The 15,579-nt window shown below is 65.9% G+C and overlaps 1 non-coding gene across 1 annotated transcript; it reads left to right on the forward strand.

Moving 5' to 3' along the window:
• Nucleotides 1-6,721: 6,721 nt before the first annotated feature.
• On the forward strand, nucleotides 6,722-13,552 carry LOC127489262 (uncharacterized). The gene is made up of 3 exons (XR_011379149.1): nucleotides 6,722-6,840; nucleotides 7,449-7,504; nucleotides 12,784-13,552. It is a non-coding gene; the product is annotated as an uncharacterized protein (transcript).
• The last annotated feature ends 2,027 nt before the right edge of the window (nucleotides 13,553-15,579 follow it).

Raw genomic sequence — 15,579 nt, forward strand, 5'->3', positions numbered from 1 at the left:
GCTGGCGGCCAGAGCCACCTCTGTGTGACAGGACTTCGGCGTCTCCCCCCTGCTCAGCCACGCCCCTGGGCGGCGGCCCCTCGGGGTGCTGTGTTTTGATCCACTGTTGCGGTCTGTCTTTCCCTGGTGCCTTTGGGCTGCTGACAGGCTAAGTGACGGCTGACACAGCTGGCTCGGTGTCCCGCACCCACCAGTGTCTGGGGCCTGCATCTTGTCCTGCTGTTGCCGCCTAGCCTTACCCTGGCTTCTGTGATGTGAATGGGACATTTCGCACTTCCACTGTGGATCCCTCCTACCAGACTGATTGATGGTTGATTGATCACTTCCGTAGGCTTGTCCGAGAGTCTGCCGCGTTCATTCACGTGAACCCCAGCTTGCTTCCCAGTGACGCTGCACCACTGCTGGGTGGAGCAGACGCCTCACGACAGCATGACGACTGACGCCACTGCTGTCACGCGCTTCCCCGACAGTCCACGCTCCTTGCGTGGCAACGGAGTTACAGACCAACAAACCCACCCCGCGTTGAAAGCACCGTCAGACAAAAACGCGCTGAACACCAGAGCCGGCAGCACGGCCCGCGGTGGAGTCCGGGAGTCCTCCCTGGCGGCCATGGCACCGGCTGGGAGACGAGCGGAGTCCGGAGCTGAAGTGCCGTCGCTCGCCCGCTGTCGCCGGCGCCACCGCGAAGCCCAGGCGACCCAGGCCCAGGCTGTCTATGACGTGGATGAGTATACAACATGGTAATTACACTGCCAGAGTAATGCGCACGCCAGTGAGTATATCCAGTGTCATTGAGAACACGACTCGCGGAACAGTGAGCACCAGTGTGGCTGCCCACACGGAGAGACACCCGGCGGGGGGAGGGGGGAGGGAGGGCAGAGAGGGGGAGGGAGAGACCAGGGGGCAGAGAGAGAGAGAGAGAGAGAGAGACATGGAGAGAGAGAGGGAGAGAGGAGAGGGAGAGAGAGAGAGAGAGAGAGAGAGGCATGGAGAGAGAGAGGAGAGGGAGAGAGAGAAGGAGACAGGAAGAGGGGGAGAGAGAGAGAGAGGGAGACAGGGAGAGAGAGGGAGACAGGGAGGGGGGAGAAAGAGAGAGAGAGGGAGACAGGGAGAGGGGGAGAGAGAGACGGGGCGGGAGAGGGAGCGAGAGAGGTGGGAGAGGGAGGGACCTCCAAGATGGTCCATGGTGAAGAGACCCCTCCCCTATTCAGAGCCTCTTTTCTGGGGCAGGGGGTGGCACCTTAATCAGATAGACACATGGGGGGGTCTTAGGGTGCACCCTGGGCCTGGATACCAGAGGTGCATCCTGGGAGGTGGCCATATCACACAGACAGAGACAGATGTCACAGCAGGGCTGCAAGAATCCCAGCTCGCTAAGCTGAACTAACTCCTGCCCGGTTGTCACTAGGGTTAGTCTGTCCACAGTGCCCATATCCTGGGAGCACACGCATGTGTCTGTCTCCCCGGGCTGGGAGCACACGCGTGTGTCATCTTCCTCCCCTCTGGGCTGTGGGCTGAGTCCCTGCCACTCGCAGAGGTAAGAATTCCAAGTGCAGGCGGCTGTGGGTGCACAGGTCAGCAGATTTGTTTAGTAGTGAGTGGACGTGTGACCTCAGGAGACGCCGACACACATGTGGGCCAGAGCACTGGGGAGTGAGGCAGGGCGGGGGGGGGGGGAGAAAGGGAGGGAGAGGGAGAGGAGAGAGTGGGGAGCTGAGAGCGAGCAAGGAGACAGGAGGCTGACCAGCACCCCCATCAAGGTCGGTGGGGAAGAGAACCCCCCCTTCTCAGCGTCTTCCGTGAGTGAGGGCGGGGTCTTCACGCACGCACAGCCGGGCGTGGTGCCGTCTCACGGAGTTTAACATCCGTGTGCCCACTGCGGCCCCGCCTCCCGGCTCCAGCCTCCAGGTGAGAGGCAGGTGCGCTGTGCGAGGCGGGCGGTGAGGGTGAGGAGACATTGCGTTTCAGGGCAGGGTTCCAGTTCACCCAGGCCTAACTAGCCGCCTGCCTACCCACACAGCAGCGGGCCCGCTTGGCTGGGATGGACACACGCTCTGGCCCCCAGGGGCACCTTGGAGGAGGACACTCAGTTGGCCCCCTGACCTGGGGAGCACCCAGAGCTCCCGCTCCTTCGAGACTGTGAACTCCCTGGAAAATGCTTCCTGCAGTTTCTTCCTTAACCAGACCCCACAGCCACGTGCAAGGGAGGCGGGGTCTGAGGCTAGCCACCCATCCTCTCTGCACTTCCCCAGGGCCTGTGGCAGCCCTGTCCCACAGGGAGCTCGGGACAGGTGTGTGGTGCGCCCAGCCCCACCCCCACAGGGCCCAGCCTCAACCCAGGGGCAGCCCCTCACCGCTCCTAGCGTGGCCAGGCGAGGCCCCTCCCACCCTTTGCCGCTGTTTGTTTGGGGTGCAGCTGGGCTGGTGACCCTCAGCGCTGGCCAGCTGCAGAGGGCACAGGCAGGTCCCAGAGGGCGCCCCTGGCTGGAGGGAGGGGCTTGGGGCCTGGGCGTCTGCATTCCTCACTGGGCCCCTCTGTTTTCCCTCTCTCTGGGTGGCCCCCACACGCTGAGTCATGGTGCACTGGCCTCCCTCTCCACTGCCCAAGGCCAAGGCTAATGAGCAGCAGAGACGCGGGCGGGATCTGTCCACGCCAAGTGAGGTGCAGAGCCCAGGCGCCCCCAGGGGGCCGCGAGCTTATGTCAGGTCTGGCACCTGCTCCCTGCACGACACCAGCCCAGGGGTCTGGGCGCCCTGCGCGTGGACGTGAGATGCCCGCGCTTCCCTCGCTGGCTTCGCTGGCCTGAGCTCTGCACCAGCGCCTGCCGGGAGCTGCCCTGGGGTTTCCGTGGAGCCGAGGCTGCAGCAGGAGGTCCGAGCTGTTGAGGCCGCCGGCCCTGCACCCCGGAGGCCGGGCGCAGGTGCTCTGGAGCCAGCTGGCTCGCTAGCACCTCCCCAGCAGGCGGGCGGCACCTGGGAGTGGGCTGCGGGAACCCCGAGCCCGAGCTGCCCCCCGTCATGGAACGCCGTGGAGGGAGACGCGGCCTGTCCTCAGCCCAGCTCTGTGCAGGCCTGTGGGCACTCGATAAACACACGTGGGAGACCCAGGCTCCCGTGCGTGGAGCTACCCCGGCTGAGGCCAGGAGTCCCTGGCTCCTCCAGCAGGGGCCAGCTGTCCCCTCTGTGCCTCCCGTCCTGGGAGCTGTGGCTTCGTGTCATCGGCGATACCGAGATGGCGCGAGAGGCGACCGTGGTGCTGAGGCTGCCCACGGCGGCCCCCCAGCCAGGACTTTAGAGACAGCCGCGGGCCCTCTGCTCGGACACCCGCACTCCACGGTGCTGTCCGCCCGGGTCCTTGGCAGGGAGCCCAGGCAGGCAGTTTATCAGAGGAACACCTGGGAGACAGGTGGGCTGCGGCTCGGGGCGGGGCCGCGGACAGGGCAAGCTGGGGAGGGGCAGGGTGGGCGACCCTGTCCTCGGCCTCGCAGAGACTCAGGTGGGCCGGGTCCCTCCGTGCCCTGTGCGCCTGTGTTTAGTTTCGGGTGTTCCTCTTCGCCTTTCTGAGCAGGAGTGAAACGCTTCTCACAGCAAACAGGTCCAAAGGCCTCAACTCACTCTCTGCTCCCCGACGCGTGGTCGGGCGAACCCAGAAACAGTGGGGGAGGCTCCGGAGGGTGGCAGGCACGTGCCGGCGGGGCAGCACGAGGCCAGGTCCAGCACTTCCGGGACGCAGGGTGGGGCCTGGCCTGTCCCCCACCCCGCCAGGCTTGTCCCTGGGATGGAGCTGGGCCCAGTGGCGCCAGGGGTGGGTCAGAAGCGGACCAGCAGAAGTGGCTGGGAGGCACCCTCCTGCCTGCAGTCCTGAGACCCCCACACCCACCAACTGATACCACGAGGCCCGGCCGCCAGCCCAGTCCCTGCATGTCTCTGTCCCTTGGGCCAGCTGTCCCGATCCCCAGTACAAGTCTGGCTAGGAAGCTGTGAGAGCTGGCGCCCACGGGGACACCCTGGGGTGGGGCTTCTCTTCGAATCTGGGGTGCGAGAGCCGGCGCCCACGGGGACACCCTGGGGTGGGGGTTCTCCCCGAATCTGGGGTGTGAGAGCCAGCGCCCACGGGGACACCCTGGGGTGGGGGTTCTCCCTGAATCTGGTTGCGAGAGCTGGCGCCCATGGGACACCCCTGGGGTGGGGGTTCTCCCTGAATCTGGTTGCGAGAGCTGGCGCCCATGGGACACCCCTGGGGTGGGGGTTCTCCCTGAATCTTTGCGCGAGAGCTGGCGCCCATGGGACACCCTGGGGTGGGGGTTCTCCCTGAATCTTTGTGCGAGAGCCGGCGCCCATGGGACACCCTGGGGTGGGGGTTCTCCCTGAATCTGGGGTGTGAGAGCCAGCGCCCACGGGGACACCCTGGGGTGGGGGTTCTCCCTGAATCAATGTGCGAGAGCCGGCGCCCACGGGACACCCTGGGGTGGGGGTTCTCCCTGAATCTGGATGCAAGAGCCGGCGCCCACGGGACACTCCTGGGGTGGGGGTTCTCCCTGAATCTGGGGTGTGAGAGCCAGCGCCCACGGGGACACCCTGGGGTGGGGGTTCTCCCTGAATCTTTGTGCGAGAGCCGGCGCCCACGGGACACCCTGGGGTGGGGGTTCTCCCTGAATCTGGGTGCGAGAGCCGGCGCCCACAGGACACCCTGGGGTGGGGGTTCTCCCTGAATCTGGTTGCGAGAGCTGGCGCCCATGGGACACCCTGGGGTGGGGGTTCTCCCTGAATCTGGGTGCGAGAGCCGGCGCCCACGGGACACCCTGGGGTGGGGGTTCTCCCTGAATCTGGGTGTGAGAGCCAGTGCCCACGGGGACACCCTGTGGTGGGGGTTCTCCCTGAATCAATGTGGGAGAGCCGGCGCCCACGGGACACCCTGGGGTGGGGGTTCTCCCTGAATCTTTGCGCGAGAGCCAGCGCCCACGGGGACACCCCTGGGGCTTCTCTTCGAATCTGGGGTGTGAGAGCCGGCGCCCACAGGGACACCCCTGGGGTGGGGGTTCTCCCTGAATCTGGTTGCGAGAGCTGGCGCCCATGGGACACCCCTGGGGTGGGGGTTCTCCCTGAATCTGGTTGCAAGAGCTGGCGCCCACGGGACACCCTGGGGTGGGGGTTCTCCCTGAATCTGGGGTGTGAGAGCCGGCGCCCATGGGACACCCTGGGGTGGGGGTTCTCCCTGAATCTGGGGCCAGAGGAGGGGCACAGCACTGTCGGCACCCAGCGAGACGCCTGTGGGCCAGGTCTGTGTTTAGAGAGGAAACAGCATGTGCTTGTGTCGCAGACAGGAAGTGGGCAGCTCGGAGGTCGGGCGGTGCCAAGACACAGGTGTGGGCGCCTCCCCCCGCCCCGCTGTGGGGGCTGGGGACACACACAGCAGTGCCCTCCTGGGAAACTCTGGGCCCAGCAGCGGGGACTGGACACAGCCGGACAAAACTGAGTGGCGCTGTGTGCGGCCCTGGGTCTCCCCGGGGTTCCTTGCTCTGGGCGCCCTGACCATGGGTGCTTCCCCTCTGGTTCTCCTGGGTCCCCGCTGCTGCCTGTAGCCTCAGTGCCCTCCTGACCTCGACCTTTGACCTCTGCAGACCTTCCTGCAGGCGGGGCCGGGCCGCCCTGGAACCACTGGGCGTGTGTGTGCTTAGGGCGGCTGCTGGCTCCGGCAGGCCTGGGGTCCTCCTCCGGCACAGGTCGGCCTGCCGGGCTGCTCCGGTGGGGCCTCCTCCCGTCCCCGTAACTGGTCAGGGGTTCCTGACCCGCGTGCTGATCTCGGCTTTCCCGCAAGAAGTGTGGCCCGCTCTGGAGTCTTGTGCACTTGCCCCGCCCCCTGCCCCCCCTGGAGTCTTGTGCACTGGCCCCGCCCCCTGCCCCCCCTGGAGTCTTGTGCACTGGCCCCGCCCACTGCCCCCACTCTGGAGTCTTGTGCACTGGCCCCGCCCACTGCCCCCACTCTGGAGTCTTGTGCACTGGCCCCGCCCACTGCCCCCCAGTCTTGTGCACTGGCCCCGCCCACTGCCCCCACTCTGGAGAGCTTGTGCACTTGCCCCGCCCCCTGCCCCCACTCTGGAGTCTTGTGCAATGGCCCCGCCCCCTGCCCCCCAGTCTTGTGCACTTGCCCCGCCCCCTGCCCCCCCTGGAGTCTTGTGCACTGGCCCCGCCCACTGCCCCCAGGAAGCCCCTCCGCCTGCTGCCCACTGGGCGCCATGGCCTTCTGCTCGTGGGCCCTCTGTGTCCCGTCCCCCTCGTGGCTCAGAAATGTTGTGTTTGGCCCCATCTCTGGGGTTTCCGCGCGACATCAGGACACAGGACTTGCTGGACACCCGTGCGTGTCATGCATTTTCCCGACACCCGTGACAAGTGGCCCTGACAGGAGGTGTGAGTGACGCTCTCAGAGAGCGTGGCCATCGCTGGCGCAGTCTCGTGTGGCTGTGTGGGTGCCGTGGCCGGTCCGGCCGGGAGCGGCTGCCGGGGCCGGTCCTGCCGATGCTGCGGTGGGTCTGAGCCAGCCCCCCGTCCTGGGGCGCAGACTCGGGGGGCCCTGGCGTTCGGGCTGGGGGGCGTGGACCGGGTTCTCCGGGCTGGCGGGGTGGGGGGTGCAGCGGGGCGGCGTCCGAGGGCGTCTAGACAGGCTCCTGCCGTCTGGCCTGCAGGCCGTGCTCCGCCGAGCTGCGAGCTGCGCCAGCAGTGACTCAGCGGGCGCCGTCCCAGCCCTGATGAGGCCCCGGCCGCGGCGATAAATTCCGGCCTGGCTGCTGCGCGACGTGGCTCCCGTGTGGTTTCCGAGCTGTGCTGTGCGTCTGGACCGCTGTGAGCTAATTTTGAGTCTGTGCAGTCCAAACGCCACTGGCTGAAACAGAACTCGCTTTCAGACCGTGGCCCCGGGTTCACAGCAACCGGGGGGAGGGAGGCTGAGCCGGGACAGCTGCCCGGGGCTCCCTCTGCGAGGGGCCAGGGGCCGGGGCTTGGCGGCTTTGCTGACGAGGGGCCTGGGCAGCCACAGCAGGGCCGGGAGCCCCAGGCCGGCGGCTGCCAGCGCGTTCAGGAGCAGCCCTGTGGGGATCGGGGCCGCCAGGCTGCCCTCTGTCAGCTCGGCTGGCAAGCGCCTGGCCTGGGGCCTCACTCCGCCGGGCGCAGCTTCGAGCTCCCGGAGCTCGGGCTGCCGGCTTGCAGGCTGGGGCGGCCGAGGTGACCGGAGGGCCAGCGGCTTGCTTTTGAGAGCAGTGCGACCGGGGAGGACTGTGGGGTTCCCAGAAGGGACCAGAGGACATGGGAGGGGGCACCCCTGGGGCCGCCCGGTGCGCCCAACTGCCCGGGAAGCCAGCACCTGTCTGTCTTTGAAGCCAGCACCCTGACTGCCCGGGAAGCCAGCACCCTGTCTGTCTTTGAAGCCAGCACCCTGTCTGTCTTTTCCACAGGTGTGGAGCTCACAGCCACTGGAGTGCTCCCACGGCGACAAACCTCACACGTCCAGGTGAGACGGCCGGGGCCGGGCGGAGGAGCTCGTTGAGGGGGTGTGCATGCTGGGGGGAGGGAGCTCCAGCTGCTCTTGGCCCCCGGGGTGCCGAGGAGGGTTGGGGCTGGGGCAGACCCACCTGCGTCAGGGCCGGACCTGGTGCCTGGTGTTGCGGCCACTTCCGCATCCGCAACTTGGGAAGAAGAATCCCTCTCCCGTGGGCGGGCTCAGCGGGGCAGTCAGTGCTGGCCACCCTGAGGCCCTGCGGATGGCGAAGTCCTGTAGCGACTGCGCCTGCGGCCAGGGGCCAGCACGAGGGACTGTCCACCTCGGCTCGCGAGCCCCCGGGAAAGGCTCTGCTGCCCCCGAGGCACCTCAGCGGGGCCGCGGCACGTCTGCCTTAGCTAGAAACGACTGCTCAGAGACCCAGTGCTCGGCGCTTCGTGTGTGCGTTTCTGGTGTCGGGACGACGTGGACGCGCCAGGCCGCAGGCGGGCAGAGTGACAGGACCAGAGCGATCTTCCACCTGCAGCCTCACTCCCCAGATGCCCACAACGGTCAGGGCTGGGCCGGGCGAAGCTAGGGCCCAGGAACTCCGCTGGGCCTCCCGCGTGGCTGGCAGGGGCCCAGGTCCCTGTGCCTGCACCTGCTGCCACACCCGGTGCACTGGCAGAGTCGGATAGGAAGTGGCGCGGCCAGGACTCCAGCTGGCACTCCAGCGTAATGTGCCGGCGTTGTAGGCTGGGACTTGAACTGTGGTCCTCACCACCCAAACGCACAGCTGCTTTGGGAGCTTTGAGAATCTCCACTGGAAGGTTCATCTTCCGAGTCTGCCCCTTCCCTGACCCCTCCAAGGTCCTGGACCACAGACCCGGGAGGAGGGTGTAGGGCTGGGTCCAGCAGCTTTTGCTGCTCTATAACCAGGAGCCTGCACTGTACTTGTCCAGGAGCCCTCAGTGCACGTGGCCAGAAGCCCTCAGTGCACTTGTCCAGGAGCCCTCAGTGCATGTGGCCAGGAACCCTCAGTGTACTTGATTGAGGAGCCCTCAGTACACGTGTCCAGGAGCCCTCAGTGCATGTGGCCAGGAGCCCTCAGTGTACTTGATCCAGGAGCCCTCAGTGTACTTGATCCAGGAGCCCTCAGTGCACTTGGCCAGGAGCCCTCAGTACATGTGGCCAGGAGCCCTCAGTGTACTTGATTGAGGAGCCCTCAGTGCACTTGGTCAGGAACCCTCAGTGTACTTGTCCAGGAGCCCTCAGTGCACGTGGCCAGGAGCCCTCAGTGCACTTGTCCAGGAGACCTCAGTACACGTGGCCAGGAGACCTCAGTGCATGTGGCCAGGAGCCCTCAGTGTACTCGATTAAAGAACCCTCAGTACACGTGGCCAGGAGCCCTCAGTGTACTTGTCCAGGAGCCCTCAGTGTACTTGATCCAGGAGCCCTCAGTGCACTTGGCCAGGAGTCCTCAGTACACGTGACCAGGAGCCCTCAGTGTACTTGTCCAGGAGCCCTCAGTGCACGTGGCCAGGAGCCCTCAGTGTACTTGTCCAGGAGCCCTCAGTGCACGTGGCCAGGAGCCCTCAGTGTACTTGATTGAGGAGCCCTCAGTACACGTGTCCAGGAGCCCTCAGTGCATGTGGCCAGGAGCCCTCAGTGCACGTGGCCAGGAGCCCTCAGTGCATTTGGCCAGGAGAGCTGAAGCTGTGCTGGGGACACTGGAATCCATCCAGACTGCCCGGATCAGAGAGGGGCTGGGGGACTTGTGCGTGTGGGGATGCCTACACTGGGCTCCGCCTGCTCTTGCTGCAGCCTCTGAACTGGGCAGGTTCCTGGGAGCCTCTGCCCTCCGTGACCTCACTGTGAGAACTCTGTGCTCGCCCGACTGGTCTGTCTTTGATTCACAAGTTTTATCAGGGTCTTCAGGGAGTGCGCTGGGGATCTGCACCGGCTGTGTGTGTGGTGGGGGGAGGGGCTCCATGGGGCAGAGTCACAAGCCCCAGGAGCTTCCCTGAGTGTCCCGGCCACCTGCCCTGCTGGGCTCCCTGGAATCCTGAGCACTGGGAGTTAGCCCGGGAGCCGAGCTCCTCTTCCCAGGAAGGGTGTGGGCCCACTCTGGGGGCGTCCTAGACCTGGCCAGCAGCAGTCTCCACTCACGGGGGCCGGGCTGTTCCTCTCGCACAGCGCTGCCTGCACCGGCCCAGGGCCATCTGCTTTGGGCTGCCTGGAGTCCGCGTGGGGCGGGGGTGCCCGTCAGTGGACAGAGAGGCCTGCCTCCGCCCTGGCTCCCAGCCCTGCTGCTGGACACGGGTGCCGGGCGTCTCCTGAGCTCCATGCACAGGAAACCCCTTGTCATTCCTGGCAGGTGGCTGCCCCCGAGGCAGCGCCGGCTCGGGCTCCCTGCCTACCTCCTCCCACCCCCCAGGGCACAGGTGGACCACAAGCATGGAGGGGCCAGCGGCACTGAGCGGGCGCCAGGTGAGTGGCCGGGCCCTGCTCTCGGGAACAGGGGCTCTGGCTGCCAGCCCACTCAGTGTCCACCCCTGCCTGTGGAACAGGGAGACAGCAAGTTGTGTTCAGTCGTTTTGTGAACCATTGTCACCAGCCCAGGGAACTGAGACACTGGGCCGTGATTCCAGGTGAGCCAGGCTTGTCCTCAGGGCACCCCCAGGTCCCCAGCACACCCTGGGCAGGGCCCGTGGCCCTCTGTGCCCCCAGCTCCCAGCAGGGCCTGGCTTGTGGCCCCATCGGGTCCCTTCTCCAGGCGGCTGCTTCGGCTCCAGGTCCACAGACCGTGCTCGATGCAGGGCAGCACCTGTGCCAGGCCAGGCGGCTCCTGCACCCGGTGGGCGGAGCGGGAGACTTGAGACGCCCTCGCCCAGCAGTGCCAGGGCCGCCCTCCCGGCAGATGGGCAGCCACAGCCGCCGTCGGCTGCTCCGGTCACGGTTCTTTTAAGGAAGGGCATTTGCTGAGGGAGGGACCGGGGCTGAGATCGGGTCCACCTGAGCACTGCCCGCCGTGCTCCCTGAAGCCCAGACACTGCAGGCCGGAGCAGGAGGAGCTGTGTGTGCCGGGACACGTGTGTGAGCAGTGTCCTGTGTATGTGTGTGTGCATGCGTGTGTATGATGTGCATGTGTGAGCAGTGTCCTGTGTATGTGTGTGTGCATGCGTGTGTATGATGTGCACATGTGAGCAGTGTCCTGTGTATGTGTGTGTGCATGCGTGTGTATGATGTGCACGTGTGAGCAGTGTCCTGTGGATGTGTGTGTGCATGCGTGTGTATGATGTGCACGTGTGTGAGCAGTGTCCTGTGGATGTGTGTGTGCATGCGTGTGTATGATGTGCATGTGTGTGAGCAGTGTCTTCTCTGCATGTGTGTGACAGGTGCACTGAGAAAAGGTATGTGTGTGTATGCACGTGTGTGACATGTGCACTGTGTGAACAGGGTCTTGTCTGCATGTATATGTGCGGCATGTACACATGTGTAGTGTCTTATCTGTGCATGTGCATGTGTGTGGTGTGTGCATGTGTGAGCAGCATCTTGTCTGTGTTTGTGTGTGTTCAGTGTGAGAAGTGTCCTGTCTGTGTGCACGTGTGTGCACATACATGAGCAGTGTCCTAACTTCACTGGGTTTTCCTCTCTGACGCGCCCCTCCAGCTGAGGGGGCCTCTGTCGATTCTTCTGCCTTCAGGGGCCGCTGGGGTCAGGGTCCCTGCAGACGTGACCCGGGTGACCTCGGGGCCTGACACGGCCGTGGGCCCCGCAGAGCTCAGCACGGGGCCAGGGCTGCCGTGGGGCAGACTCCTGGTGCAGGCATCCCGGAGGTGCAGGGGGAGACGCTTCTGGAAGGTTCCACATGCCCGTGCATCAGGGAAGGCCACCGCCCCCCCCCCCCCCGCACCTTGGGGGTCAGTGGAGATCTCTGTGGCCCCTCTATGTCATGGGCAGGTGCCCCACGGAGAGTCCGTGTCCTGCTCTGCTCATCCCCACGGAGAGTCCGTGTCCTGCTCTGCTCATCCCCACGGGGCCAGGCGGCCGTGTCACCCAGGGCAGGACTGCGATGTGCTCACTGCAGTCACGCTCAGCCCCTGGGCCCCCCATGGTCCTCCTGGAAGTCGGGCTGGACAGGGCCAGGTCAGGCTGGACACAGCTGGGGTGACACAGGCTGAGCGCCCACTCCCACTCGCTCCCTACACCCCCACGTGGAGGGGCTTGACCTGGGCTCCCGCCCTCAACGGCCACTGTGCCCACTCTCTGGGCACTTTGGGGGCCATTTTGGGTGGGTGGGAAGGGGTGAGGGTGCCACTCCTGCCCCACCCTGCCGGGCTCCTCCCCCACCCAGCCCCCAGTCTGCTAAGCTTGCGGCCAGCTGGAGGTGTCTCGGGGGCCCACGTGCCCCCCGCCAGCTTCCATAAGATCTGGGCCCTCAGTGACCCCGTTTCCTGGTCCACTGTCGAGGCCTGGGGGCGTCCCGTGCTCAGCGAGCTGCAGACCACGGCGGGGGCGGTGGGGGGCTGCACACGGTGGGTGCACACAGGCACATGGCCCGCGCAGAGAGCTCTGTGCACACGCAGGCAGCACAGGAAGGCTCAGCCGCACGCAAGGCCTGTGAAGCTCACGCTGGGACCCTGGCCGTTCCCTCGCAAAGCCAGCTGTCCCCACAGGAGCCGCCCCAAGGGCGGGGGCCGAGCCCTGCATCCCTGAAATGCTCCCGGGGGAGGGGGAGAGCTGGCTGTGCCCCAGCCCCGGGGCCAGGCTCGCCGGCGGGGAGAGGCCGTTTGGATGAGGGCCATGGCGAGCTGCTGTTCACCGGGATTTTAACTCTTGGACAAAAAGCATTTTCTTTTGTTTGAAGCTTTTTTGTGCATGCCATGATCTCCCTGCCTCACGGAGACGCATGGAATGCATTAAGACAAAGTTTTTCCAAACGGAAAACCTGGGAGGGAAGCCCCAAAGCCAGTGCCGGACTTAGGTCTGCAGTTTCACCTGCCTGCCTCCAACGTTTCTCTTCCCGTCAGCACAGGGCTACCCAACCAGGAGGGCTCAGCAGCCACGTGGGGGCCGGGCCACGGGGACCCTCCTTCCCCTCCCCTCCCCTCCCCTCCCCCGGCAGCCTGGGGGTGCTGCCGCGGCTCCGTGGGCGGCTGGGAGCGGCCGGGGCCCCAGGGGCTCATCTGTGGTGTGAACAGCTGTCTTGGCGACTGTGAGTAAGGGCGTGAACAAAGTCGCAGGCCGTGGAAACGACGCTCGGGCCGCTCACCTGTCCGTCACGTTTTTGGCACTTCCCCTCTCCGCAGCACGCCTGGCCGGTGGCCTTCCCTGATGCACGGGCATGTGGATCCTTCCAGAAGCGTCTCCCCCTGCACCTCCGGGATGCCTGCACCAGGAGCCTTCCCCACAGCAGCCCTGTCCCCTGCAGTGGGCGAAGGCAGCAGCCCGTGCTGAGCTCTGCGGGGCCCACGGCCGTGTCAGGCCCCGAGGTCACCCGGGTCACGTCTGCAGGGACCCTGACCCCAGCGGCCCCCCAGCATCTGGCCTCTGCGTTAACCGTGGGGGCTCCAAGACCCTGCCCCCGGGGGCTGACGGTAGAACGAGGGTGAGGACCCCGCTGCTCCATTTCAAATGCGTCTTGACCTTGGCCGTCACCAGGCCTGCTCTTGGCCACATTGCCGCGTGGGCCTCCATGCCCAGCCCAGTACCACATCTGCCTTCACGGCTCTCAGGCCTGCAGTCTGTCTGATCATCGCCAGATTTCTCCCAGACCCCAGCCACGTAGGGGTTAACACTGCCGTGCGTGCTTCCACTGGAACAACGCCCAGACTCCAGGGCGCGCCTGCTGCCCGCCGCCCACCTCGCAAGTCCCGCTGAGCCCACGCTGGGACTCGGGCCCTTCCAGCCCTGTGGCTGACGAGTGTACGACTGCCCGTGGGCAGCGAGGCCCCGCTCTGGGCTCTGGTGCCAGGACGTGGGCTGGGCCGGTGCATCCTTGCCGGGGGTTCCCAGCCCTCCTCGGCGCACCCCTGTCCGGCTCCTCCGCCTCCTTGTCTAATCTTATTTCGTTAAAGTAACAGGGTTTGTTATTATTGTTATTATTGGAGACATACAAATATTGGGACTCCATCCAGGTCTGGCACCTGAGCCGTCACCGCTGCCTCCCAGGTGCGCAGGGGGCTGGCGTAAGGGCAGAGCCGGCACCGAACCAGGCGCCCGACAGCGTCTCCACTGCGGGGCCACAGCCCTGCCCGGATCGACAGCTTTGAAGGTGCCGCCGCGTTCTGACGGCCTGGGTGGGCCCTCCACGCTGGAGGCTCCCGCTGTCACGAGTGGAGGATGGGCTGGGTGTGGGAGGTGTCGGCCCCACTTCCCCACAGCCCTCGAGTCAGCGGGGAGAGAAGCAGCAGGTAGACAATCTCGCTGTCATCGTCACTTCTAGCACGAAAGCCTTCCGAGTGGCAGACAGGGAGAAGCAAAGCAGAAGTGTGCAGCAGGGAATGAAACGGGGCGAGGAGGGCACAGGCAGAGCTGTGGGCACATCCCCCACACCAACCACGTTAGCACACAGCCCCCAGGGTGCACTCACAGGCCAGGTCACCCCCAGGGTGCACACTCACAGGCCAGGTCAGCCCCAGGGTGCACACTCACACAGGCCAGGTCAGCCCCAGAGTGCACACTCACAGGCCAGGTCAGCCCCAGGGTGCACACTCACAGGCCAGGTCACCCCCAGGGTGCACACTCACAGGCCAGGTCAGCCCCAGGGTGCACACTCACACAGGCCAGGTCAGCCCCAGGGTGCACACTCACAGGCCAGGTCAGCCCCAGGGTGCACACTCACAGGCCAGGTCAGCCCCAGGGTGCACACTCACAGGCCAGGTCAGCCCCAGGGTGCACACTCACAGGCCAGGTCAGCCCCCAGGACACTCACAGGCCAGGTCAGCCCCAGGGTGCACACTCACACAGACCAGGTCAGCCCCAGGGTGCACACTCACACAGGCTGGGTCAGCCCCAGGGTGCACACTCACAGGTCAGGTCAGCCCCAGGGTGCACACTCACACAGACCAGATCAGCCCCAGAGTGCACACTCACACAGACCAGGTCAGCCCCAGGACACACACAATCCAGGTCAGCCTCAGGGTGCACACTCACACAGGCCAGGTCAGCCCCAGGGTGCACACTCACACAGACCAGGTCAGCCCCAGGACACACACAATCCAGGTCAGCCTCAGGGTGCACACTCACAGGCCAGGTCAGCCCCAGGGTGCACACTCACACAGGCTGGGTCAGCCCCAGGGTGCACACTCACAGGCCAGGTCAGCCCCAGGGTGCACACTCACACAGGCCAGGTCAGCCCCAGGGTGCACACTCACACAGGCCAGGTCAGCCCCAGGGTGCACACTCACAGACCAGGTCACCCCCAGGGTGCACACTCACACAGACCAGGTCAGCCCCAGGACACACACAGACCAGGTCAGCCCCAGGGTGCACACTCACACAAGCCAGGTCAGCCCCAGGGTGCACACTCACAGGCCAGGTCAGCCCCAGGGTGCCCACTCACAGGCCAGGTCAGCCCCAGGGTGCACACTCACAGGCCAGGTGACCCCCAGGGTGCTCACTAACACAGGCCAGGTTAGCCCCAGGGTGCACACAGGCCAGGTCAGTCCCCAGGACACACACAGTCCAGGTCAGCCCCAGGGTGCACACACACAGATCAGTTCCCAGGTGAGGGCGGCAGCCACCCCTGCCTCCTCCACCCCCAGGAGCTGCTGGCCATACCCAGTCACGTGACCAGCTCTGCTGGGGGTGTGGCCGCCTCAGCCTACCTCCTGAGTGGGGTGCAGCACTCGCAGAGCTGTGAGGGTCCCCGCACAGGGAGTGGCTCTGCACCCCCAGCCTTGGGAGGAGCGGGGGCACCGCCAGTCCCGCTGGGGCAGTAGTGTCTGTAAATAGATGTCAATTTCACGGACGGTTAGGAGCTCCGGGCCGCCTGTGCCAAGGCCTCCTGGGCGTGAGCACACAGGCGCCCGGCCCAGCGGGGTGCAGGGGCTCTGTGGGGAGGGACCCGGCCCCTCTCGCCTCAGCCCATCTGCACTGAGCAC

This window comes from Oryctolagus cuniculus, chromosome 10, assembly GCF_964237555.1.
Source record: "Oryctolagus cuniculus chromosome 10, mOryCun1.1, whole genome shotgun sequence".
Lineage (NCBI taxonomy): Eukaryota > Metazoa > Chordata > Mammalia > Lagomorpha > Leporidae > Oryctolagus > Oryctolagus cuniculus.